Source organism: Anomaloglossus baeobatrachus, chromosome 1, assembly GCF_048569485.1.
Source record: "Anomaloglossus baeobatrachus isolate aAnoBae1 chromosome 1, aAnoBae1.hap1, whole genome shotgun sequence".
In the NCBI taxonomy this organism is placed as follows: Eukaryota; Metazoa; Chordata; class Amphibia; order Anura; family Aromobatidae; genus Anomaloglossus; species Anomaloglossus baeobatrachus.
Window position 1 is genome coordinate 880,251,308 of NC_134353.1, and position 24,426 is coordinate 880,275,733.

Below are 24,426 nucleotides of genomic sequence, written 5' to 3' on the forward strand. Positions count from 1 at the left end.
CTCCTGTCACCTTCATGTAGCAGAGCTGAGAGCATCGAGGGACCTCCGTGGATTACGTCGGACAAGGATGGGTTTTTTGCGTACTTAATAAAGTGGTGAACGAGGGTCTTTGTTATTGTTTATTATTTCAAATAAAGGATTTTTTCACTGTGTGTGTTTATTAACTTTAAATTACAGGTTAATCATTGGGGGTGTCTCATAGATGCCTGCAATGATTAATCTAGGATTTAGTGGCAGCTATGGGCTGCCATTAACTCCTTATTACCCCGATTGCCAACGCACCAGGGCAAATCGGGAAGAGCCGGGTACAGTCCCAGAACTGTCGCATATAGTGTATGCGGCAATTCTGGGTGGCTGCTGATATTGTTAGGCTGGGGGGCTCCCCATAACGTGGAGCTCCCCATCCTGAGAATACCAGCTTCAGCCATATGGCTTTATCTGGCTGGTATTAAAATTGGGGGGGAGCGCACGCCGTTTTTTTTTAATTATTTATTTATTTTACTGCTCAGCATAGACACGCCCACCGGCTGCTGTGATTGGTTGCAGTGAGACAGCTGTCACTCAGCGTGGGGGCGTGTCTGACTGCAACCAATCATAGGTGCCGGTGGGCAGGGAATGCAGGGAATACGAGATTGAATAATGAGCGGCCGGCTTTTTCAAAAGAGGAGAAGCCGCCAGAGCAGTGTGAATGCCGTGCATCGCCGCGCTGGTGATCGGTGAGTATGAGAGAGGGGGGAGAGGGATAGACCGACATGGACAGAGAGTGAGGGACAGAGATAGTGACCGACCGACAGACCAACCGACAGAGAATAGAGAGCCAGAGGGAGAGACTGACTGACAGAGAATAGTGATTGACAGACATTGTGAGACATCACTCGTTTCCAGTGTTATAGGAAACATGCGAGAAATGTATTTAGAAAATCGGATGTCACTAGGATGGTGTGAGTGCCATCCCGTGACATCCGATTTTTTACACGCTCCCATAGACTTGCATTGGAGAGACTCGCAGTAGAAACTCGCAAAAAAGCAGCATGCTGCGATTTTTTTATCAGTCCGATTTGGACTGAGAAAAAAAATCGCAAATGCGAGCTGAATCATTCACTAACATGTGTCCGATTCCAATGCGAGATTTTCTCGCATTGCTCTACTGCGAGAAACTCGCAAGTGAGAAGCAGCCCTAAGAGCCCCTTCGAGACCTGCACAGTTAGGATGCAGAGCCCTAGGGCGGCGTACACGCCCCGTTGCGCCATCAGAATCTGCCGGGAAGGGGGATATCATTTCCCATTGCCCACCACAGATGTCCCGGGGCACAGCAGCATGTAGAGTCAGGAGTCAAGACCATGGTTGGGCCCATATGTGATTCGCGCTGCCTGCGAATGGGACGGGAACTAAACCCAAGGACACTGGGGTCCCCAAACAGCTTCACGCCACGGGCATACACACTACAGAGCGTAAGGAAGGAAGGTCTCACACTCCACAACACCGGTGGTGGCCTCTGAATCATACAGGATCGGCTGGGGCCCATCACAGCAGAAAACGGTACTCCAAGGGTGTTGACCTGACAGTGAGTAAAAGAATTTGGTCCACAATCCTGGTGTTGTCCCGTCATTGCCGTCGCCGTCGCCACGTGCTCTGGCGCTATTGGCCGCTACCCCCACCATCATCCTCTCTGGGGCCTAGCTCTGCCTGTGGGGAGCTGGACCATCTGAGCTGCGTTACCATCCGCCCGGAGGAGATCAACATCTCGCAGCGGCGGCTGGTCTTTGGCCGCATACCACGGGTGGCACTGCAAAGCAAACCCCCATCATCCCCCATGCCTGTCACCTTGCACCCTTTTTTGACACGGACGGGGTCACGGAGCCAGGTCATGCCATTCACAGCAACCCCAAATACCACTGGTCTGGTGACGAGTAGCCCTGAGGCCCCATGGGCGAGTCACTGCTGTTGACAACGGCACTGGGGACAGCTGATCAGCGGGGGTGGCGGTTGTCAGACCCCGGACAATCAGACCTTGTTGACCTATCCTAAGGATATGCTATAAATGGAAAAGTAGTGGACAACCTCTTTAATGCTTTTACAATGTTTCGAGAAAAACACCCCCCCCCCACACCCACACACCCAAATAAAAAATAAATGCGATAGAAATCAAATCAAAATATTGAAGGGTAAATTATTTCTAAATCTGCTCCATTCGTTCAATCCCTTACATTCTATTGAGAAACTACTTTCAGTAAAAATCCTGTAGGCAGGAAGCAAAGAAAAAAAAGGAAAAAAACCTGCTTAGAATTATACATCAGATTGTTACATAACAAACTGCACGAAAAGAGAAGGTAAAACTAATAGGATCTGCAGAGATAATACATCTCAGGACTCCAAAGCCACCTTAGTTTCTACCTGAAATAGAAAGCATTAGATTTGCTAATTCCTTCTAGTTGCCATAGCTATAGTCCCAGCTCCTCCACCTCCCACCACAAACACAGCCCCAGGGGGATGAGGGTCTGCGGTCAGCCACCCTCCTTCTTGCTAACGCACCATTCCCATTCAGAGAGATCCTCCCTGTTTTTCTAGAATGGATGGCTTTGCAAATTGGAAAACAGCTGCCCTGGTGCAGAATATTAGGAAAATCATCAGGAACAACAACAACACATGAAGCCTTCGTGCATGTCGGTGGTTACATAAAGCACCGCCTGCTCAAGACCCCCCGCTCCAAAGACCACCAGCAATGTAGCAGCACAAGGTAATGATATACACGGCTCTTGCTATATCTCTATTCAGATTGCTGCTTGTGTCTGTGATCCATAGTACCATGAAATGCGCTGGGTATATGTCATATGTGGGTTTTTTCTTTAATTTCCCTTTGCCGGAGTCTCCGAGCTGGTGACGTAGTTAATATATAGCATGGATTAGCGGTTCAGCACATTTGATTGTTAGAGGGTTCTGCAAAGATGATATATTAATCAATAAAACCCTATCGGTCATCGTCTGGGAAGGTGATTGAGGGATCGTCCAGAATGCGACTAACTTACACAAACTAAGCGCAGGTTCTTATATTTTGCGTTCTGCGCACCCCTGGACAAGGCAGATTTGTAGGACTGCATGCCCATCACATGAGCTAGGTACATCTATGGGGTCTATGTAGCCCCTGAAATGTGCAGGACATGTAGGTCTTAGTTTACAGAGTCTAACTTTCTAGGTAAGAGTTGACCTTATAAAGCCTGACCCTTTTGGATAAAATATATATGTGTTTAGTAGTTTATAGTATATATTAGTATTTAGTAGTTTATAGTATATCCCATCCGTAACACAATCCTGGTCCTGATAGATCGCTAAAGATTTTATCGCATAAGAAGAATTAAATCTGCGTAAAGGAGCATCCCATACTCAGCGCCCTTCATCTACAAGTGTTAAAAGGATTGATGTTTGATCCGAAGTGGCATATTGGGGTCCATCACATTGACGATAAGAATAATGGTGCCTACAGGGCTACCATCGCAGTCATATCTGACATCATTGTAAATGGAGGCTCTTCCTAGTCTTCAAATGTGAACATTGCCTTTATAATCAAGCATTGAGGCACATCACAAGTCCAGCAGATCCACCTCAAATATACAACATTCAACCCAATGTCTTAAGTGGGAATTTTCTACACTGTAATATTGGACTGGCCAAATAGTGTATTCATATCTCTAAAAATTACTAACAATGATGCCATGGCCGCCCACTATACAATGGTAGTGATTGAACCTATAACAGTACAGTGCAGAGCATTGACTATACCCCTGTATAGCACCTAAGGAAGATAGTGTCCCATTCTATGATTTAGGTTCATGACAATTTGCAAGGGGTATGCCTAAGTTTTTAGTATGGGTTTAATATGGTAGAATCATGGTGGAGGCTTTTGAAAGAGGCTGTCCACTACTTTAACATTTATAGCCTATCCTTATGATAGGTCATCAATGTCTGATCGGCCGGGGTCTGACACTCGGCACCCCCAACGATCAGCTGTTCTCGATACCGGTGGCGGAAGCAGGTAGCCGGAAATGTTTCGACACTGCTCCATCTTCTGATAGCGGACGCAGCCAGGTACTGCACATTCTCCTTCTATTGATTTGAGTGGGAGGTGGATGTGCAGTACCTGGATGCAACCGTTATTGGAAGACAGAGCACCTCCGGATACCTGCTGCCGCTGCCACCGGCATCAAGAACAGCTGATCGGCGGGGGTGCCGGGTGTCAGACCCCAGCCGATCAGACATTGATGACCTATCCTAAAGGCCCTGTCACACACAGAGATAATCTTTGGCAGATCTGTGGTTGCAGTGAAATCATGGACATATTGTTCCATTTGTACACAGCCACAAACCTGGCACTGATTGTCCACAATTTCACTGCAACCACAGATCTGCCGCAGATTTATCTCTGTGTGTGACAGGGCCTTAAGTCTAAGCCATAAATGAAAAAGTATTGGACAACCCTTTTAAGTACTGAATGTTGTGGGGCAGTTGTGCCTTCCTTATTGTTTGTTACTGTCAAAAAATCCAGTTTCTATCCAATACAGTGTGAAATATATCATATTCCTATGTACAGTGGGGGGAAGGAGTCTCAGCGATTAGCTGGATAGCCCAAGTATTGCATTTATTCTAGATCCCAAGAGCTTCATGCTAGCCTTCTGCAAATTTGCTTACTGCTGTTGTAGCTGTTTGTCACTGGCCCAAAGTCAGATTACGGGATCAGCAATGAGGTCCAAATTGCATTAGCCCTTCCAGATAACGAGTGCTCGGAGAAAGCAATGCATACTAGTGAGCAAATCAATTCTGTTTATTTTTCCTGTGTATAGATTTCTTATGCCATTAACAACCAAATGTAACCCTGCATACAACGTTTCCATTGGACGTTCCCCCAGACGCCCCCTTCCCCGAAATATGTTGACTTTTCTTTATCATGGCTTTCGTAGTATAAAACCCATAGCACAGTTTTCTCAGAACATTGAAAATGAGCTAATAAAATATTAGAACAAAATGAAACCTTGAATATGAGACTAAAGGCTACTTTACACACTGCGATATCGGTCCCGATAACGCTAGTGTGGGTACCCGCCCCCATCTGTTGCGCGACACGGGAAAATCGCTGCCCGTGTCGCACAACAGCCGTCACACATACTTACCTGTCCGGCGACGTCGCTGTGACGGGCGAACCGCCTCCTTTCTAAGGGGGCGGTCCGTGCGGCGTTACAGCGACGTCACTGAACCGCCGCCCAATAGCAGCGGAGGGGCGGAGCTGAGCGGGACGTAACATCCCGCCCACCTCCTTCCTTCCGCATTGCGGTCGGGAGGCAGGTAAGGAGAGCTTCCTCGTTCCTGTGGCGTCACACGCAGCGATGTGTGCTGCCGCAGGAACGAGGAACAACTTCGTTACTGCTGCAGTAACGATTTTTAAGAATGGACCCCCATGTCACCGATGAGCGATTTTGCACGTTTTTGCAACGATGCAAAATCGCTTATCGGTGTCACACGCAACAGCATCGCTAATGCGGCCGGATGTGCGTCACAAATTCCGTGACCCCAACGACTCCGCATTAGCGATGTCGCAGCGTGTAAAGCCCACTTAAGACTGGTAAAAACTAAACAAAGAACGGATAAAAAAAATATTAACCCTTCTGTATCAATGCAATACTGGACCCCTTTATCTGTATGCAGTGAAAGGGGTCTGCAAGAGCTGAGAGGTACAAAATAGACCTCTATTGCCTTATAATGGGCCATGTCATGGTTCCATCATATTAACGGCAAAAATAGTGCTGCCTTTGGATCTGACGAAATTGCAGACAGTAGCGCAGAAGATCCTAGATCAAAATTGTGGATGTAGTCTCACAAAAGGAGGTTACAAGCTTTTTAAAACACACAAGCAGTTCATATATGGTCCCAGGCGCAGTTTTATTATCAAACTTAAAAATGATCCACATTATATCCACAAGATTCAAACTCATAATGGAATTTCATACATTTTTGGTCATTAGTAATAAATCCGTTTTTTATTTTTGGGGGAAAAAGCAAATGGTCTAATACAGTACAATTAGAAACAATTGTACCTTGGAGTGGCCACATAATACTGCTATACAGTGTGTATATAGTGTTGATCTATAGTGAACATTTTACAGTGCTACACGGTACTTAGAAAATATTATTTTCCATGATGATTCAAGTTCACATATGGGAGCACATACAGTCATATGAAAAAGTTTGGGCACCCCTATTAATGTTAACCTTTTTTCTTTATAACAATTTGGGTTTTTGCAGCAGCTATTTCAGTTTCATATATCTAATAACTGATGGACTGAGTAATATTTCTGGATTGAAATGAGGTTTATTGTACTAACAGAAAATGCGCAAACCGCATTTAAACAAAATTTGACCGGTGCAAAAGTATGGGCACCTCAACATAAAAGTGACATTAATATTTTGAAGATCCTCCTTTTGCAAAAATCACAGCCTCTAGTAGCTTCCTGTAGCTTTTAATGAGTTCCTGGATCCTGGATGAAGGTATATTTGACCATTCCTGTTTACAAAACACTTCCAGTTCAGTTAAGTTTGATGGTCGCCGAGCATGGACAGCACGCTTCAAATCATCCCACAGATGTTCAATGATATTCAGGTCTGGGGACTGGGATGGCCATTCCAGAACATTGTATTTGTTCCTTTGCATGAATGCCTGAGTAGATTTGGAGCGGTGTTTTGGATCATTGTCTTGCTGAAATATCCATCCCCTGCGTAACTTCAACTTCATCACTGATTCTTGCACATTATTGTCAAGAATCTGTTGATACTGAGTTGAATCCATGCGACCCTCAACTTTAACAAGACTCCCGGTGCCGGCATTGGCCACACAGCCCCAAAGCATGATGGAACCTCCACCAAATTTTCCTGTGGGTAGCAAGTGCTTTTCTTGGAATGCCTTGTTTTTTTGCCTCCATGCATAACGCCTTTTTGTATGACCAAACAACTCAATCTTTGTTTCATCAGTCCACAGGACCTTCTTCCAAAATGTAACTGGCTTGTCCAAATGTGCTTTTGCATACCTCAGGCGACTCTGTTTGTGGCGTGCTTGCAGAAACGGCTTCTTTTGCATCACTCTCCCATACAGCTTCTCCTTGTGCAACGTGCGCTGTATTGAAACAGAAAATGTGCAATCCACATTTAAACAAAATTTGACCGGTGCAAAAGTATGGGCACCCTTATCAATTTCTTGATTTGAACACTCCTAACTACTTTTTACTGACTTACTAAAGCACTAAATTGGTTTTGTAACCTCATTGAGCTTTGAACTTCATAGGCAGGTGTATCCAATCATGAGAAAAGGTATTTAAGGTGGCCACTTGCAAGTTGTTCTCCTATTTGAATCTCCTATGAAGAGTGGCATCATGGGCTCCTCAAAACAACTCTCAAATGATCTGAAAGCAAAGATTATTCAACATAGTTGTTCAGGGGAAGGATACAAAAAGTTGTCTCAGAGATTTAAACTGTCAGTTTCCACTGTGAGGAACATAGTAAGGAAATGGAAGAACACAGGTACAGTTCTTGTTAAGCCCAGAAGTGGCAGGTCAAGAAAAATATCAGAAAGGCAGAGAAGAATGGTGAGAACAGTCAAGGACAATCCACAGACCACCTCCAAAGACCTGCAGCATCATCTTGCTGCAGATGGTGTCACTGTGCATCGGTCAACAATACAGCGCACGTTGCACAAGGAGAAGCTGTATGGGAGAGTGATGCAAAAGAAGCCGTTTCTGCAAGCACGCCACAAACAGAGTCGCCTGAGGTATGCAAAAGCACATTTGGACAAGCCAGTTACATTTTGGAAGAAGGTCCTGTGGACTGATGAAACAAAGATTGAGTTGTTTGGTCATACAAAAAGGCGTTATGCATGGAGGCAAAAAAACAAGGCATTCCAAGAAAAGCACTTGCTACCCACAGGAAAATTTGGTGGAGGTTCCATCATGCTTTGGGGCTGTGTGGCCAATGCCGGCACCGGGAGTCTTGTTAAAGTTGAGGGTCGCATGGATTCAATTCAGTATCAGCAGATTCTTGACAATAATGTGCAAGAATCAGTGATGAAGTTGAAGTTACGCAGGGGGATGGATATTTCAGCAAGACAATGATACAAAACACCGCTCCAAATCTACTCAGGCATTCATGCAAAGGAACAATTACAATGTTCTGGAATGGCCATCCCAGTCCCCAGACCTGAATATCATTGAACATCTGTGGGATGATTTGAAGCGTGCTGTCCATGCTCGGCGACCATCAAACTTAACTGAACTGGAAGTGTTTTGTAAACAGGAATGGTCAAATATACCTTCATCCAGGATCCAGGAACTCATTAAAAGCTACAGGAAGCTACTAGAGGCTGTGATTTTTGCAAAAGGAGGATCTTCAAAATATTAATGTCACTTTTATGTTGAGGTGCCCATACTTTTGCACCGGTCAAATTTTGTTTAAATGCGGTTTGCACATTTTCTGTTAGTACAATAAACCTCATTTCAATCCAGAAATATTACTCAGTCCATCAGTTATTAGATATATGAAACTGAAATAGCTGCTGCAAAAACCCAAATTGTTATAAAGAAAAAAGGTTAACATTAATAGGGGTGCCCAAACTTTTTCATATGACTGTATGATGTCGTGAATCCTGGACGTCCAGGGGCAATTAAGCTTTGATCACCTATGGTGGATCGATATCAATGAATACAGTTTACATAGAACAATGTGATCTGAATAAATTGTACAGTGCAGGTGAACTCATGGATACCCCAAGAATAGCATTTGTAATTTTACTTATGCTATCCCCCTTCAACAATGTCAGACTGGAGTGTCAAGGGCCCACCAGTAACATTGAGTTTGGGGGCCACTGTTCAGCTACATACATATATTACATTATCCGCATTCACAAATTTGCCATATAAAAATTGGGCAGTTTGATAAATAAATGATGAGATGCCGCCATTGTCAGTACACAGCGAATCATGTGTATTGTGCCAACTATTATTCCTATAAGGTGGTGGGCAGACTCGGACTGGCCCACAGGAGAGCAGGAGAATCCTCCGATGGGCCCCTTTGTAGTAATATTTCACTTACCCCCCAACATAATCAGGACTTGGCACAATACATTTGTTTCACTAAATACAAACAAAGGAGGCATCTCATTCATTTTACAAACTATCCAGTATATTGTAGAGAAGCATGGGTAAATTTGTGAATGTAATATTTACATGTAGTTGATCAGTGGCCCCCAGAGTCAATCTTACTGGTGGGCCCTTGCTGCCCCAGTCTGACACTGGTGATGGGTGACCAGCTCCTGCAGAGTGGCCCACCAGGGAATTCACCTGTCACCCTGTGGGCCAGTCCGAACCTGCACCTGTCATAGTTAAAGTATAATATATAGCAGTGGTATGAAATCTGTCTCTCCAAGCAGTTGTAAAACTACAAGCCCCTTCTTGCAGACTGACTAGGTGTTATATTCTCTGAATATCTAGAGGAGCACACTGACGACCATTGCTGTACTGTATGTGATGATAGGTAAAGTGGAAGTGATGACCTAGCAACATCCGAGCAGCCTCAGCTTCCAGAGTTGTTCTGTGCTGCTGTTTACCTTTCATCACTTATTTGTCACCTGCTATAAATTTGTGACGCCTCTGAAATCACATGATGCTGACGATGAAGAATAACGTTATACTGGATACAATGGTTTTCTATTCAGTCATAGTACAGCAGTGTAAGCAGTTCTGATCGGGATGATACGATGGCACTGGTCTCCCCTCGTTACCCCGGATCTGGTTCTTTCCACAATCCATAAACACCATCCTGCTAGATGAACTGAATAGCAAACCTCCCTTTAAATATAGAAATCTATAGTAAACATATAGTTGAGTTATACTCCTCAGCACTGTATGGCGGAGGTATTCTGTGCTGTACAACTAGTGGAGAATGTCTTCACAATAAAGCATCTGATAATATAGTCACAATTTGTGGGTGGTTGCTTTGTTGGCACACTGTTTAAGGGAATCTGTCAGCAGGTTTTTGCTACCTCATTTGAGAGCAGCATGATGTAGGCCACAAGACCCTGAATCCAACAATGTATCACTTTGTTTACTGGGTGCAGCAGTTCTGACAAATCAGTTTTTAGATTTAGCAATGCAGCAGAGCTGAGAAAGCGTCCCCCGCCCACACCAGACTCTCTATGTACAATGTCTATAGACAGTGAGCTGCTTATCACAGAAGGTGGAGTGTCAGACTACCAGGTATAAGGCAATGTAGTCCAAGCAAGATAAGGTCCTGGTGCTAAAACAATCAATGCAAGTAAGCAACTGCAAGCATCTTGATAAGAGACACATCACTGAAATCTGTGTTTTAACCCCTACAGCATTTTGTCTTCAGATTGCATAGCACAAACCTGCTGAGAGATTCCTTTCAAAGAGAAACTTTACCCTTTAAACCAAAAGCCTCTCACCAAGTCAACCCGTCTTCTAAATTGCACTGATGAGAGGCAATAATACCAAAACAGCAGTTTGCAATTTGAGGTCTTTTCCTTGTGTAGAAGATTGTGATTTTGTCTTTTATTGTAAGTCAGATTGCATGTGCTATGCAACGTTCCCTGGGAAATATTACATTGTACATAGCCCCTTAATAAAGGAAGAGAACTGGTTCTCTAGTGCCACCTATTAGAGGTGTCAATACTGGAAGTCAATATCAACTCAATAAAGGGAATCTGTTACCACATTTGACTTATCAAAAGTATTATTATGGGCATACAAGTAATAGACTGCTAAAAAAAAAAAAAAAAAAGTCATAGCTGTATTTGTCGTATCAGATGTGTTGTTGTGGATAAATCATCTTTTATCGCTTTATGTAAATGAGCTCTTCCAGGCTATGGGTAGGACATTTCCAGGAAGATAGCGCTGCCTCTTCACTTTGTTATCATATGCATCTCCTCCCATCAGCTTTGCTCTATTCGTGTGATGTTGGGTCCTTGTCAGGAAATCTCCCACCTGTGTGTTGCAGCTCTTGTCATTCCTCAGTGTTTTGCCCCACTATGGGCACAGGCATCATGATCCTTCTGCGCAAGTTCCTGCTCATTGCATATCTCGTCGTTCCTCCTCTTCAGTGCTCTGCTCTTCTATGGGCACAAGTTTCACGTTCCTTCTGTGCAGGTGCCTGGGGGTCCCTGGTACTTGTACAGTGCAAGGTTTGTGTGCATCGGAGAAGAGGAGCGGAAGTACCAGTGACCCCCAGGTACCTGCGCAGAAAGAGCGTGAAGTCTGTGCAATAGAGGGGCGAAACACTGAGGAGGAACAACAAGCAATACAATGCGCATGCCCCAGATTTCCGGACAAGGACCTGACGTCACAGCGACAGAGTGACGCTATGGGAGGCGATGGATATCATAATGAAGCGCTGAAGCAGCGCTCTTTTTTGGGCACTCTCCTGCCCATAGCCTGGAAGAGCTCATTTACGTAAAGCGATAAAAGATGATTTATCGCCAACATGGCATCTGATACGACACATACAACTATGACTTTTTCAGCAGCCTATTACCTGTATGCCCATATTAATATTTTAGATACATAAAATGTGGTATCAGATTCCCTTTAATGAGCTGATATTGACTCCCAAGATTGCTCCCTCTAATAGGTGGCACTACAGAATCACTCATTTTTCTTTGTTAAGAGGCAATTTGCATATATTATTTCCCAGGGAACTTAGCATGGCCTATAAGTTTCCCTAGGCCATTTTGATGATCTCCTTAAAGTGAATCTGTCAGCAGACTACCTCATCTAAGGGTGCTTTCATGCATCAAGCTTTTGCCGTTAGGTACAATCCGGTGAATACCGGCTTAAACGGATCCGGCGCCGAATGTGTTTTTTTCCCTCATTGAATTGTATTAGCGCCGGATTGTGCCTGATGCCCTTGGGTTGCATCCGGCGTGCGCCACATCCGACAAAATTTCTGTGTCTAGCTGCCGGAAAGGATACAGCATGCAACGTTTTTTGGCAGCGGCAAAAAAAACGGACTGCGCCAGATCTGGCGCCGTCCGGCGTCATGTATAATGAAAGCCTATGGGTACCGGATCTATCGTAATGCGGGATACAACGCTTTAGAGAGACAGAATCCGTTTTTTGCTACTGAACATGCTCAGTAGCACAATGGATCTGTCCAAAAACTGAAGGAACTGATGGAAAAACTAATGCAACTCATCTGTTTTTTCGCCTAATCTGTTGCATCAGTTTTTACACCGGATTGTGCCTGATGGCAAAAACCAGATGTGTGAAAGCACCCTTAGGAGCAGCATAATGTAGGCAAAAGAGTTCAACAATGTATCACTTAATTTTAGTGGCTGCAGCCATTCTGACACAGTGAAAGATTTTAGACTTTGTATTTAGCAGTGCTGGGAGAGATGTCCCCACCAACACCAGGCTTTCAGTGTACATTTCCATAAACAGAAGCTGCTAATCACGAGCTGCTGAGAGCCGCTAATGATAAAGATAAGAGCCTAAAACTAATATTCCAGGTAAATAAAAAAAAAGACTGTAGAATAACAGATGCAGGGCTGAATTCATTGTTTTAACTCTTGCAGCATGCTGTCTTAAGATTGCATTGCGGAAAGCTGCTGACAGAGTCCCTTTAACCCATTGAGAGTTGGGCAATTTTACTTTTTTCCTTCAAGAGCCTTTTTATTTTGATATTTTTTATTTTGTTACATTTTTTAAGCCAAGATTGGTGGTCAAAACCCCACAATTCTGACATTTAGATGTTTTTCTCATTACAGCTTTTACTGTATAAGTTAAATAATTAAATATTTTAACAAACTAAATATTTATAAATGCGACGATACCCTCCAAAATTTTTTTTTTATTTCTTTATTTTTATTTTTAATGGGGTAAAAGTGGAGTGATTAAAAATTTAAATAAGTCCACAAAAATTACAGTCATGCGATCATGACCTTAGATTATGATGGCAATGTGTACAGACACAGAACACGGACATCAAAAATTGTAGTCTGCATGATGCCTTAGGTTAGGTTCTGACGAGCTACTGGTAGTCATGGATTCGGGAGAGATTTTTAATGTGTATTGGGGGCTTAATTTACCCCACAACTGATCCCTACGAGTCCCAGGAGAAGGTCCCTTATAATCAGGGTCTTCACAAAAACTTACTCTAATAATCCGAGATTGACCAAAGTTTTTAGGTCAACAATTATAATAAAGACATGTACATTTACATATTATTAAAGCCATCGTCACACTAGAAAAAATAATTTTATTTATTTGTGTGATAGAGTACAGATTTTGATGTTAATTACAGAATATAACCCCTTTCATCACCAAAGTGACTTAAAAGTCTCTCCTTTTGATTTTAGATATTATCTAGAACAATGCGTGTCATTCATGAATTGTAATACATGTTATCTGGAGCCGGAGGTGAATCATTTAATTAGAGATCATTAGAAGAGTTATCAAAACAGTCCAGTCTTAAAGAAAAACTGGCTTGATATTCCATAGCAACCCCATTCATATTCCATAGCAACCAATCACAGCGCAGGTTTCATTTCACCAGAGCAGTTTATGAAATGAAAGCTAAGCTCCAATTGGTTGCTATTAGCAACAACTCTAGTTTAGGACACTTTTAACAAACTAGGCCCTATTGTTGAATGTACATATCTCATAGTTAACCAGTAAACGACTTCATGGTATAGATAAATTACATTAGACAACAGGAGCCAGTTGGTTACATCACTGCAGGTGTCAGTTTGACTTTATGCATCGCACAGAGGAGGCAGTGCACCGACTCTGGTAGAAATCTGCACTACAGAACCAGAAGTAATCTATGCTGCCATTTGCTGTCTCCACACAGTTGCAGATTATGGAGATATTCTCCCCTCAAAGTAATGACAAGGCTTAACGGGGTATTCCCATCTCCAAGCTCCTATCCCAATATGTAATAGGTGAAATAATAATAATATTAGCAAATACCTCCAATCAGAAATGTAGTATAGTTCTCCTGATATAGCTATGTCTCTTACCTCATGTGCAGGGCATTGCAGCTTAAGTATCCATGGTTACGTCCACTCATATAGTGACAGGTAGGCCTCGGTTCCACTTGCGTTTTGCAGGGACGAGTGCAATCTGATAAAACATCAGATTGCACTCGCACCAGTGGAAAAATATGGGGCAATGTCCATATCGGCATGAGAAATGAATCGCAGCATGCTGCGTTTGGCAGCGAATCTTGGCTCCCACACCCCCATACAAGTCTATGGCAGCGTGTGAAACATCGCACTGTATTCACATGTCATCTGACTGCAGTGCAATGTATGCGGAGACAAGCCGCGGAGGAGATGGGGAGAAAGTGCTCCCTCCCTCTTCTCCGCAGCTGTGATCTGATCAGATCTGAGGCAGTATTAAGCTAAGTTTTTATGTCCCTGCTATTATTGAGTTTCTCATTTGAGATACGATTGCGGCCTCTTATTATTTGAGGCTGTTTATGAGCTCTATTTTGGCACAGTATCACTTTATATATATTTTTGCACTGCACTTTATTTACATGCACTGCACTTTATCTTTTGGCTAGGGGCTCATAGGGTCATTAGCAGGGACAGCCGTCGAGGAGTGTGGGCGCCACTACGTATCTTTAGGGTGCCAACCTCCACGGTTAGGTAGAACACAGGAGGGAGCGGACATTGTAGGGATTTAATTCCCTCTCTCTTCTGTGCACTAATTCACTTTGATCACATAGTGTGGTATTGTACCTTTTAATATCAATATTAAGAGTTTAGTTTTAAGAGGGTTTTATGGTAATTTTTTATGAGGCAACATTAAAACTTTTCCCGCCACAGAGTGCTGCCGATCTTACTTTTTTGGAGTCATATGACCTTCGTCTGACACCCGCAGCAGAGGGTCATTAGCATATTATTTCTGATGCTCTCCCATCAGAAGCTATGCGCAAGTGGAACCGAGCCCTTAGTTAGTTACTCATAACCATGGATACCTAAGATGCAATGCCCTGCCCATGAGGTAAGAGGCAGGGCTATAACCAGAGAACTATACTACATTTCTTATTGGATGTGTTAGATTATATTATTATTATTACACCTACTACATATTGGGATAGGATCTTGGTGTAGGAATAACCGTTTAATGTACCATGCCTCATGATGACACACATTTCCAGGAGGGATAATAGAGGAATGACACGAATTCTAAAAAAAGAGCATTTAATTCTCCAGTATTTGTTCATTTCCACCTTCCATGATGGCGAGGGTGGTTTATCATGGGGTTTCATAACCCATGCTTGTGAAATATTTTCATTAGATCAATGCTTGTGCTGTAAGAAATGATAAATCACCCACAAAGTATACTGTATAAGCTAATTAGTGGAGGGATCGTCATCCCGCCTCCCCCGGGCTACAGGAATGTGTTTATTCAGATGCACATTAAGATATGGCTGCTTGACAGAGAACTGGGTATATGTAATAGCAGCTGTCGGTATACGGCGCTCCCAGACTTAGTACTGAGAACATTACTGATGAAATCTGCCTGAGTATTTGTGAATGGGCTAATTAGAATAGGACAATGTTTTATAGATCATAATTTTATCATATAATTGACATATATAATGATTACACATTGTAGTAGTATCCTATACACCTCTAGAATATAGTTATATAGTATATACACAGTATGTATACACATATTTATCAATCTTTCTATCTACATATATATTCACGTTCATATACGGTCAGGGTACCTTTGAATTTTTTACAGAAAATGAAGTATTTCTCCCAGAAAATTATTGCAATTACACACGTTTTGTTATACACATGTTTATTTCCTTTGTGTGTATTGGAAGAACACAAAATAAAAACAGAGAAAAAAAAGGCAAATTGGACATAATTTCATACAAAAATGGAACGGACAAAATTGTGGGCACCCTCCACTTTTGGTTGCTCACCCTTTGGAATAAATAACTGCAATCAATCGCTTCCTATAACCATCAATAGCTTCTTCCACCTCTCACCTGGAATTTTGGACTCTTCTTTTGCAAACTGATCCAGGTCTCATATTTGAAGGTGTCTTCTCCCAGCAACGATTTTAAGATCTCTCCACAGGTGTCAACGGGATTTAGATCCATTGCTGCCTCTTGAAAACTCTCCAAAGCTTTGTTTGGATTATTTTCTGGGGGCTTCTTGAAGTATGTTTGGGGTCATTGTCCTGCTGGAAGACCCATGACCTAGGACGCAAACCCAGCTTTCTGACACTGGGGATTACATTGCAGCCCAAAATCCTTTGGTAATCTTCAGATTTCATGCTACCTTGCACACAGTCAAGACCCCCAGTGCCAGAGACAGAAAAACAACTCCAAAACATCAGTGAGCCTCAACTATATAAGACTATAGATACTGTGTTCTTTTCTTTGTGTGCCTCATTTTGTTTTTGATAAACACAGTAGAATGATGTGCTTCATAAAAAAGCTCTATCTTGTTCTCATCAGGTCAGCAAGGCGCTTTTTCAGAAGGATTTTTTACTGAAGTATATTTTGTCAAAGTGCAATCTAGCTTTTTTGTTTCTCTAGGTCAGCAGTGGGGTCCTCCTGAGTCTCCTGCCAATTTTTTGAGTTTTGTGGGAAATTATGTCCAATTGGTCTTTTTTCTCTTTTTTTGTGTTGTTCTAATACACTTTAAAGGAAAGAAACGTGTATAAAAAAATATGTGTAATTGCAATAATTTTCTGGGAGAAATACTTCGTGGAACCATTTCAAGGGTGCCAACACTTTCGGGAATTATAGTGCTTGTTAACGTCCTTGGACACCTTGGAAAGGGGAAAAAACAATTTTTACTTATTATCTGCATGTGCCAGCTAGTGTAGTATCATAGAATTGTATGTTTGTACAAACCTAGCCTGGATGTCACAGATTTATGCTGCCTACTATATGGGCACATGTATATTTATATCACCTGATATCGTTTATTTTAGTTACAAAGTATAAAAAATTATATACACACAGGTACCAATAGCCCCATTTTTATTCACAGAAGGAATAGTGATGATAGAACTTGTGTATGAAATCGGGCTATTTTTCAGTGTTTTTTTGAGATTTTTCAGAAAGCACATTATTATTATTACCGTATTGTTATTATTATTTATTATTATAGCGCCATTTATTCCATGGCGCTTTACAAGTGAAAGAGGGTATATGTACAACAATCATTAACAGTACAAAACAGACTGGTATAGGAGGAGAGAGGACCCTGCCCGCGAGGGCTCACAGTCTACAGGGAATGGGTGATGGTACAATAGGTGAGGACAGAGCTAGTTGCGCAGTGGTGTACTGGACTGAGGGTTATTGTAGGTTGTAGGCTTGTTGGAAGAGGTGGGTCTTGAGGTTCGTCTTGAAGCTTTCCACGGTAGGGGAGAGTCTGATATGCTGAGGTAGAGCGTTCCAGAGTATGGGGGAGGCACGGGAGAAATCTTGTACGCGATTGTGGGAAGAGGAGATAAAAGAGGAGTAGAGAAGGAGATCTTGTGAGGATCTGAGGTTGCGTGCAGGTAGATACCGGGAGACTAGGTCACAGATGTAAGGAGGAGACAGGTTGTGGATGGCTTTGTATGTCATGGTTAATGTTTTGAACTGGAGTCGTTGGGCGATGGGAAGCCAGTGAAGGGATTGGCAGAGCGGCGAGGCTGGGAAATAGCGGGGTGAGAGGTGGATTAAGCGGGCCGCAGAGTTTAGGGTAGATTAGAAGGGTGCAAGAGTGTTGGAAGGGAGGCCAGAGAGCAGAAGGTTGCAGTAGTCGAGGCGGGAGATGATGAGGGCATGCACTAATGTTTTTGCTGATTCTTGGTTAAGAAAAGCATGGATCCGGGAGATATTTTTGAGTTATAGTCTTTATGAGGTGAAGAAGGCTTGGATGTGTGGCTTGAAGGATAGAGCAGAGTCGAGGGTTACTCCAAGGCAACGAGCTTGTGAGACTGGGGAGAGTGAGCAACCATCAAGTTTGATGGAAAGGCTTGTTGGAGGAGATGAGTGAGGAGGAGGAGGAAAGACAATGAACTCTGTTTTGTCCATGTTAAGCTTTAGGAATCGCGCAGAGAAGGATGAAATAGCAGACAGACATTTTGGAATTTTGGTTAGTAGAGAGGTAATGTCAGGTCCAGAGAGGTAGATCTGTGTGGCATCGGCATAGAGATGATACTGAAAGCCGTGGGACTCTATGAGCTGTACCAGGCCGAAGGTGTAGATGGAGAACAGCAGGGGTCCAAGAACTGAGCCTTGGGGGACACCGACAGATAGGGGGCGAGATGAGGAAGTGGTGTGTGAATGGGAGACGCTGAAAGTTCGGTCGGTTAGGTATGAGGATATCCAAGATAGGGCCAAGTCTGTGATGCCCAGAGATGAGAGAATCTGTAGTAGGAGGGAATGGTCTACTGTGTCGAAGGCAGAGGACAGGTCCAGGAGGAGGAGGATAGAGTAGTGTCGCTTGGCTTTGGCGGTTAGTAGATCATTGGTGAATTTGGTTAGGGCAGTTTCAATAGAGTGATGTGGTCGGAAGCCAGATTGTAGCTGGTCAAAGAGGGAGCAGGAGGAAAGGTATGAGGACAATTCAAGATGGACATGGTGTTCCAATATTTTGAGGCCTAGGGGAGAAGGGATATGGGGCGATAGTTTGACACAGAGGATGGGTCAAGGGAGGGCTTTTTGAGGATGGGTGTAAAGGAGGCATGTTTAAAGCATGAGGGGAATGTGCAACCATTAGGGATTTAAAGGCTATGAATACCTCTGGGATAAAAAAAAAAATTGTTAGTGGTTACAGTTTATTGATAAAATTGTATTTAATTTCAGTCATCATCTTATTCCTTCATTCATCTTTAGACCCCCTGATAAACCGATTGTAGCTTGATCTAAGATTAGATTTTTAATCTTTGAGGCATATCTTTCTTAAGGTGGTGTCACACACGGCGACAACGAATTCGCTGCTAAGTCACCATTTTCTGTGACGTAGCAGCGATGTCCCGTCGCTGTCGCTGTGTGTGCCATCCAGCAACGAGCTGGCCCCTGCTGTGAGGTCGCCGCTCGTTGCTGAATGTCATGCTTCATTTTTTGCTCGTCGCTCTCCCGCTGTGAAGCACACATCGCTGTGTGTGACAGCGAGAGAGCGACGAACTGAAGCGAGCAGGGAGCCATCTTCTAGCAGCCTGCGGTAAGCTGTAACTAAGGTAAATATCGGGTAACCAAGGGAAGCCCTTTCTTGGTTACCCGATATTTACATTAGTTACTAGCACCGCCGCTCTCACGCTGTCAGTGCCAGATCCCTGCTCCCTGCACACGTAGCCGGACTACACATCGGGTAAATAAGCAAAGGTTTGCTTATTAACCCGATGTGTACTCTGGCTAGGAGTGCAGGGAGCCAGCGCTAAGCGGTGTGCGCTGGTAACCAAGGTAAATATCGGGTAATGGTTACCCGATATTTACTTTAGTTACCAAGCGCAGCATCGCTTCCACGCATCGCTGCTGGCTGGGGGCTGGTCACTGGTCGCTGGTGAGATCTGCCTGTTTGACAGCTCACCAGCGACCATGTAACAACGCAGCAGCAATCCTGATAAGGTCAGGTCGCCTGTCGTGATCGCTGCTGCGTCGCTATTTCTGAAAGGGGCTTTAGTAGTATAGGCTAGTATTGAGGACTCGGTGTATCCAAAATTCTGATATTTTCATTCTCATATGTCAGCATAACTTCTATCCAGGTTTCATTTCCTCTTCCCCTCCTTTCCTCTGCTCTCCCAGAGACTGTAGCGGTTTTCTCCTCTCTCTTCACTGTGAAGTTCTGTGAACAATCTTAACCCTGTCTTTTCTGTTATCTATATCCCTGCAAGAAGGAAGGGAAAGAGCCGATTTTTCTCATGAACTCGTAGACTTGATCGAGGCAAATCGTGCATGCTGTGATTTCTTTCCTCGGACTACTCAATTCAAGGGAAAAAAAATATTGTACATATGCACTGCTTCATTGAATAACATTGGTCCGAGTGAGATCCTATGTCGGATAGAGCTTAGACTTAAAGAGGTCGTTCACCCCTTTTCATTATTGATCACATCAATATGTTGAGAAACAAGGTTTCTCTGAAATACCTTGTGTTGCCAATTGTGCCTGTGAGCGGCGCTATGGCAGTCCGTTCATCCCTATCACATGACCCCCCGGGCTCCGTGACCTGTGATGTCACATCAACTTCCAGTTGACCTGACATCACCACGGCCAGACCCAGTCTCCCTGAGTGACTGGGTTGTGGGCGGCATTTCACCACTCATCACAGTCCAGCATTGCTCCTGCTTGCGTGCTCTACAGTGTAGGAGGGAGCAGGGAGATGCTGGGTGGTGACGCCGGGCTGTGATGAGCGGTGAAACGCCGCCCAAATCCCAGTTTCTCAGGAAGACTGCAGCCCGTTGCAGTTGATGTGACATCACCGGACATCAGAGGTCACGGAGCCTGGGAGGGGTCACACGATGGGGGTTAGCGGAACATAATAGCACCACTCACAGGCACTATTGGCAACACAAGGTATTTGAGAGAAACGTTGTTTCTTAACATAATATCGTTGTGGTCAGTAATGAAAAGAGGTAAACCATCCCTTTAAATATACAGTTGTCTACACCAGCCCATCAAGCACCATTCCAGCGTTTTGTTTTTATTTCACAGCTAGAATAGTACTTTAAATCTAAGATCGCTGTCCCTGTATTATACTCACCTGCCACTGTCTTCATCTTTTTCCAGCGTCAGTCTCTGGCCACTTGTGACCTGTTGGCAGCTCCACAGTTTCATGCAGCGCACTGGAGGTCACAACTCAATGAAATTCCATGAGATTCTCATTCTGGCCTCATTCTGGCTCTCATAGACTTACACTGATTGCTTGTGATATAACTTCTGAATTCCAAGCAGTCAGAAGTTACCGGGTGCAAGATGGCGCTATGGGACCAGAGTGGCACCAAAAAAGGTTTAAAACGTAGAATACCAAGTGCAGGGAACTTACATCTTAAGCACCACTCCAGAGCTGAGAAAAAAAATCGAAAGACTGGAGTGGTGGTTGAAGGAGACCACTAGAATGAAGTCTGAAGCATCAGATGACTTTTCAGATAATATGTAAACCATAAGTTGATTGTCACAATAAAGTTTAAACCTTGTGGTGAATCCCAAGGAACACAATGTGATCTCCAAGATAATCCCGCCGTCTATGAGGTGACCCCAGGACATGTGAGCCATATGGTGACTCTGCAGGATAATTGTTGAAACCATGAGGTGATCCATGTGGTGACTCTTGAGGTTAAATAAGACCATGAAGTAATTGCAACCAAAACATCTACACTAAGAGATGTTCCAAAAACATAGGAGACGTTAACGTAAGAGAAATTTTAATTAGGTGTCTCAATGCTTAAGCACAATTTTTGATTAGAGTTTAAAAAGTAAGATAAAGGTGATCATAAACCGTCGAGTCTAGATCCAAGGAAAGGTTTTAGTGTCATTTTGATTTTGAATTAAAATTAGTAAAGCTCAAATAACTAAAAAACAGTCAAGTATTTTTGGAAAATTACTCACATCTTTGTGTAGATTTAAAATAAAAAAATAAAAAAAATAATGTTAAAAGCAGAATTTCACGTTAATTTAGTTAAAGCTATAGATTTGTGCTTCCTCTGGATTTTTTCATGTCCTCTACTGTAGTGTTTCTTGTAGTTACATAACTGGCACGGAAACAGCCATGTGCCTGCTCTATGGATAGCCGTGTTCTTACAGAACATAAAGAGTGGATTACCAAGATACATTCCTGATTTGCCATTGTGGGAGCCGTGACTTTTATCCTTCAACTGAACGACATCGTAATCCATGCCACTTAATTACGCTTTACGACAATTAGCTCATCAACTTGGCAAAGGCAAATTCTACTGACGGGAGGTTTTTCAAAGACTCAAGGGACATCACGTTTCTATGTGTTATGGATGCAGATGACTTTCTATGGTCTGCTCAGCCACTGCACTACATTAGGCACTTTAGCTAGTCAGTGACTTCATTTCTCAGGGGATGTTTGCTGTGAATTATCCCATTGTCTTGTTCATTGTTTTCTTTGCTCTAGGTTCCTCTCTAGTGTCTATGCTTCAGGAGCACCCATATGCCCATGCTCCTAGAAATTTCACCCCTCAAGAACCTGTGGTCTGGGGTCTTTCCCTTCCCTCCTATCCGGGTTAATTTCTCTTCTTCTCATCCCAAGGGATCATTCAGACATCACAGATAGGGCTTGTACCTACAATAGTCTATTGGGCCATTCACATCTCTGTGACTCTTCGCATAGACATGGCTGATTTTGATTTGCGTAAAATCTGCAATAAAAGTCTATGAGTCCTTAAAAAAATTGGATCGCACTCAAATGACATTTACACTGGTTGTTTGTCACAATGACTCTGGGATAGCGGGGAACTGGGGCCCCTAAGCTGTCCCTCAAGCTAGGGGGCCCTATGCTATCCCTATTCTCAGGGATACTCCTAATGGGGGGGATGCCAGAGTCTCCTTCCTAACCCTGCTCCTAACCAGTCCTAATCTGTTTCACCCTCCACCTCCCCACAGGGAGCGATGGGGCAGGAGTATAATGAAAGTCACAGATATAGACAGACAAGAGAAAACCAAAACTCTGTCACCAAGCACGCACACAAAAAGGTAAAGACAATAAGAGATTCCGGAGGAAAGGAAGGAAGGAAGCTACAAAACAACACGGGTAAACTTCCACACCCGCAACAAACAAATAGCACAATTTTCACCAGAGAATCTGAGACACTACACCTCACAGACCAACATAGAAACTATAGCTGGCATGGGTAAAAGATATCATCCAGCTTAAATAGAAGGGGAGCAGATGTGATTGGCTTTCCCACCAGATGTGATCAAAGGAACCTAACAAACAGACTAGCAGAGATTAACTACCACTAGCCTGTTCATGAGTCGGCACACAGCAGGTCGACGCACGAGTCTGCCTGTGTTGATCCCAGACACCAAATAAACCATCGGGCGGAGTGTCAGAATCTGCATGTGAACGGAGCCTGACGCCACCATGACAGTGGGCAAAGTTTCTGCAAAATTATGTGTGACACTGTCCTATATATGAAGATGGAGAAGCTTTTTTTTCTCAACGAAAAACTAATGGCCGCACTCTGATCAAATTCTAATAAAAAAAATCTGTATGTTTTTTTCGTAAGTTAAAAAAATATTGGACTCTGTATGAAGCCTCACACACATGCTTCCACCTGTTTCATGTGCTACTCCCAGGTCTTTACTCTATAGGGTGTTGACTGTAATATGTGGTCTTCAAAAGTGGGCAGGGTCTGTAAAAAGGTCATGTGCCCAAAAATATTCTTGTCGTATTACTTGTGCTGCTCTTCTAGATTTCACTGGAGGCAATTTGCAAATCTTGGCATGTATTGGCTACAAAAACATTTTGGTCTTGTGTTACTTTCTCCCATTTGACATTCTCCTTATCTAATATATAAAGCTGAATGTGTGTGTGCGTGCGTGCGTGCCTGTGTGTGTGTGTGTGTGTCCGGGATTGGCATCTGCACCGTCGCAGCTACAGCCACAAAATTTTGCACACTCACACTTCTAGACCCTGAGAGCATCATAGGCTATGTTGTGAGGCGAAATTTTAACCCCGCGCGTTCCAATTTACCAATCAATTTTGCTCCTATCTACATAATGGGGAAAAAGTGAAAAGAAAAGTGTATCCTCACCGTCGCATTTACAATCACGAAATTTTGCACAGATACCTCATGGGACCCAGGGAACGTCGTAGACTATGTTTTGACAGGAAAATGTAACCCCGTGCTTTACAGTTACTCTCCAAAAAACATGGCTCCATTAAAGTAAATGGAGCCTGGAACTACAGGTTATTAGTAGGAGCTGTGATTGGTTGCTATAGGAACAAAAGACATTCATAGTATAAGAAGCTTATATGTGAGGTAATAAGATGTCGGTGGGGAGTCGGATAGAGAGAGACAGACAGAGACAGAGAGAGACAGACAGAAAGAGACAGAGAGAGTCAGACAGAGAGAGACAGACAGAGAGATAGAGACAGACAGGGAAAGAGACAGACAGAGACAAACGGTGAAAGAGACAGAGACAGACGGTTAAAGAGACAGACAGAGACAGACGGTGAAAGAGACAGACAGAGACAGACCTGGAAAGAGACAGACCCGGAAAGAGACAGACCCGGAAAGAGACAGATGGGGAAAGAGACAGATGGGGAAAGAGACAGACAGAGACAGACCTGGAAAGAGACAGACCCGGAAAGAGACAGACCCGAAAAGAGACAGATGGGGAAAGAGACAGATGGGGAAAGAGACAGATGGGAAAAGAGACAG

At 43.4% G+C, this 24,426-nt stretch overlaps 1 protein-coding gene across 1 annotated transcript in view; it reads left to right on the plus strand.

Annotated features, from left to right (window-relative positions):
- Positions 1–2,492: 2,492 nt before the first annotated feature.
- The window catches only part of NIM1K (NIM1 serine/threonine protein kinase), a 97,982-nt gene continuing 76,048 nt past the window's right edge, over positions 2,493–24,426 (plus strand). Inside the window, exon 1 of the mRNA XM_075326470.1 lies at positions 2,493–2,737. The gene's annotated coding sequence lies outside the window, so the exon portion shown is untranslated. The remainder of the gene's footprint in view (positions 2,738–24,426) is intronic.